Source organism: Zingiber officinale, chromosome 11B (genome assembly GCF_018446385.1).
Source record: "Zingiber officinale cultivar Zhangliang chromosome 11B, Zo_v1.1, whole genome shotgun sequence".
NCBI classification, from domain to species: Eukaryota; Viridiplantae; Streptophyta; class Magnoliopsida; order Zingiberales; family Zingiberaceae; genus Zingiber; species Zingiber officinale.
In genome coordinates, this window is record NC_056007.1 from 74630511 (window position 1) to 74635018 (window position 4508).

Below are 4508 nucleotides of genomic sequence, written 5' to 3' on the forward strand. Positions count from 1 at the left end.
ACAAACATAAATAAACTCTTACCAAATTGAACACTAAATTTATTCATAAATATTTGATTCATTTAGAACCTATTAATGCTGGTTACGCAGCCTAATGTCCGCTGGTTTTAAACAAAACACGTACGGATGGGAAGCTCTTTCTATATATATATATATAATATCTCCGAAACTATTAATAAATCTAATGATCGTTTATAATATAATAATAATAATAGTCTATTTTTAAAAATATTATTTTAAAAGATATAAATTTAATGACAAGGTATTGTTTTTAGTCTATTTTAATAGTATTTTATTTCTTTATTTTTTTATAACTTAAGATTTAGAATTTAGGGGTTTAGATTATATTATTTAAGTTTTTTTTAAAAAAAAAATACACTCTGAAGATAAAAATTTATTGGTATAACCGAGAGTTTAAAAAAATAGATAAAAAGAAAAACACTATGTGCGACGAGTGTCACTCACAGTCACCACCTAGCTAGGCTAAAATTATCATGTGCGTATATATATATACACATATGATTTTGATATGATATCCGATTCTTATGCCCTATTGCGTGGAGTGTCCGGAAATGATTTGAGCGTCCGGATGTTTGTGAGAGGCATGGATGGAGACATGCACGGGGGAGTCATACACCATAACAACCCTATATATATAGCTTAGTTGATTATTACATGACAAATTTATAGTTTACAGAATTGAGTAAGAATCGAATCCTGATAAAGATCGAGAAAAGGGTAACGGATTTCATCCCTATATATACACGTACTTATATACATAATAATACTTTGTCAATATAAATTTTTTTAATAAATTATTTACAATTTTTTAAAAAATATTGGAATATATCTTTTGGATCATATCACACGCTGAGCAAATTAGACTATCCCAACTCGCTTAACCAATTGCAGCACATAAGAAATTGAGAAGCAAGGTGTCTCAGTGTAATTAAGAAACATCAAGGGGCTTACCTCAAAATTACCATAACGTTAACTTTATTTCATAGCATTGTGAAACCTTCTTTTGTCTCTCTTTTTTAAATACCTTCCATAACTTAACCTTCATTCATGAACACAGTTATTATTTCACCCCTGATGAATTAGGTATTAAAATCACAAAACTGTGGACAATTTCAAACCTTTAAACAGCATTATGAAAATAATAGAGACTCAGAGAATGAAATTGAGAGCCCTTTCATTATTATTTTTATATAATATAGTTTTAGGATAATTTGTTACAATATCTTTGTATTTTCTTTATCAAATTAGTTTGTTTTATGATAATTACTATGTCTTTAAAAATTTAATGAGCGTTGTCATTTTACTATGAACGTTAACAATTTCATTGAATTGGAGTTGGAAGTTTCACTATCTTGCAAAAAATACTCAAAAGAATAAAAAGAGAAACATTGTCAACTCAACTATAACTGAGATTCTTAGTTAGACAATTTTTTTTTAAAAAAAAAGTTAAAAATTAATCATGCACCTCGGCAAACTCGACAAGTCAATCCAAAGTGAAGGAGCCTCTAATCTCAGAGTTACTCCCAGATGATGGAATGATTAGAACTCAAAAAGATAGTAATAAAGTAATTGAAAGGAGGCTGGACAATTGGAAAACCATTATCAAATTCCTCCCTCTTTGTTCCACGAGTCCTTTTGCGACAGGGTAGAGGTGTGCCCACACCCAGAAGCTGAAGGAAACACCGCCCAACAACTTGCTCCACTGTGATATGGTGTTGTGTATGGTGCGGCTAATTCCGACCGCAATCGCAATCAAATTGGCCATCATGATGGTGATGGGCAGTATCATCAGAGAGGTGTCGGGAAACTCACCGTCTTTGCCGTCTGCTAACTTCCATGTGGGAGTGAAAGAGATCTCAATACCGGCGATCAACTTCAGAAACCTCTGGAGCACAGCACCGAAGTGGGCACTGGTTCCTCCGATCATCCAGAACTGCTCATATCGCCACCATTCTTTGAACGTGATGCCGGACCACATGGTCTCGAGAATTGAGAGCATGCAGAGTGTCAGAGTGATGAGGAGACGGTACATGAGGAAGGTCACATTGAGAGTTTGCACAATGAACTGCCCTGTGAGCAGTGAGAGCGCTGGTAAGAAGCAATAAACAACGAGGAAGATGGAGGTGAATGGGTAGATCCCGACGTTGAGGTATGCAACCCTCTGAAGAATCTTCATTGTTGAACTCGCAAGTAATGCATTGTTACGGGAGAAAAGATCTCGACAGAGCCCGTTGCCCATCGAAACACTTGGTGGAGCCGTTCAGCTAGGTTACGTGGAGCTATCGCACCGAAGGCATCGGGTTTGGTTACACAATAGACAGACTTCCAACCTCTGTCATGCATCCTACAGCCAGTAACAGTATCTCCGATCACGGACCCATAAATCCATCCAACACGCTGACCCCACTCAGTCTCGTCTTCGTACCAGCATGAAATAACACTGAGAGCTTCAGCGACAGTGGATGCATCAACAAGTTCCCTGGGAGCATAAGTGAGAATGCCAGGCTGACGACCATACTTAACGGCAGGATGATCGGCAAGAGGCCGACCTTGGAGCTCGACAACTGGAATAGAAGCAATGAGAAAGGACAAGTTACCAAATTTGTATTGGATGTAATAAAGAATACTAGTAATACCTGAATCACTCCAGCATGATCGTCCTCAGTATGCTCCGAAAAGGGGTTTATCCAAGTTCCAGGCCAGTGGGTGCCATTAGCCATCCATGTAGCTTTAGAAATTGGTTCTACTGGATCATCACCAGCAACCTCTATTCGCTGTTTCATTGTTTTGATTTCTTCCCGCACCTGGTATGAATCAGATCGCTGTCTAATTAACTTACGCAAATCATTGATCCGAACCTTGAATTCATGATACTCTCTCTTTACGCGTCTCCGGTCGTTGACAAAATCTGTATGTACCCTGTTCTTGTATGAATACTTCTTCAAATTAAAGTAACTTTCTGGATTTCTAGGCTCAATACCATGTTTACGACAGAAAGGAACCCAAATATTGGCAAAACTAACAGCCTCAGCAATCGACTCAAAAGTTAGAAGGGAACCACCATCATCAGAAACATAACAAGATAGTTTTTCAACAGGGTAATCAGCAGCAAGGATAGAAAGTATGGTATTTGCTATTACAAATGAAGATTTTTTCTTTGTATTGGATGTGGGAAAAACACATCGATGCCTGGGAGATCAGATTTTCCAGTGGGATTGTTAAATGTAGCAGTCTCAAACTTCTCCTTTAATACAACAAGGTCAGTGGCACGGTCTAAAGGGCACAACTTTGGCAACTGATCTAATAGCCAGGAGAATGTAAACCAGAACTCACAAACAATAGATATTCCCCACGTCCAAATTGCATCCTCATTTTTGTGTCTAATTCTCCAACCAAGAAATAGTCCAAGACAAACCATGCGGATGAAGACGAGGAAACTAAAAAACAAGAAAGTATAATCAATATTTCATACTAAAAAGAATAGTCTCAAATGCGAAGACCAAACATTTAGTGAATCTGATGAAATACACTAACATAAATAGAAGAGCCTTGGAGGATGTATTGCCCAATACACAAAAGACTTGCATAAAGATCATAGCAATGCTACATATAGATTTAGCACAGCACTAATGCCAAAATCAAAGTAATTAATCTACACAAACAAGCATCCAACATATTTCAACTTGAGGCAACTTTTGAACATAATTCTAAGTCCATAATTGTAGATTTCAAGAATAGTTGATCACAATGTGTGCTGGAGAAATTGTACCTCGATTTACCTTCTACAAGGAAACATCTATCTAACGAATACCATAATTTTGCTTTAAATTATGCCAATAATGATATTTAACTTACTAAGGAGTACAAGAGTGATAGCAAGGTTTTATGTCCACTTTGTTTGACTAACAAAGTGTTACTAGAACAACCATCAATTCTTCAAGTTCAGAAAGAACCAACAAAAAGAAAATCACAAAGGTACCTAAAAAGATAAGAAAGTTAGAATTATTACTGATAAAGTATCAATTTTGCATTTGGGATCTTCAATTCTCGAGTATCAATTTTACTAAAGCAGCCATGGTTTGTGTATCCGTTCTATGGGTTGGACATTTTCACCATCCACTATAGTTTCTGTAGGCCAAATTACATTACCATAACCATATGTCCCTTTTGTCTCATAGAGATAACGACTACCATTCCAATTAGAAGTTTGACTCCTAGTCATCTTCTGTGATCGTGTCTATGCTCTCACTTGCAGAGATCAAGCTTCAGAATCTAGAAATGAAGACCTGCAACAACAAATAATTGGCTTTCCTGTGACTATAACCATAAATTCTTCCAGATTAACGAAGATTTAGACATAAAAATCCAAGCTTTGCTGACAAACTTTACATTATGGCATATAGGAATACCAGAAATAAGACGTTTGGAACAGGATTGAGAAAATGCGGAAGAGCAAAAGCCATCAGCGAGCTAATCAAAAGCTCAAA

General features: G+C 36.5%; 1 pseudogene; it reads right to left on the minus strand.

Annotated features, from left to right (window-relative positions):
- Positions 1–1504: 1504 nt before the first annotated feature.
- On the minus strand, positions 1505–4243 carry LOC122034048 (annotated as a pseudogene).
- Positions 4244–4508: the final 265 nt, after the last annotated feature.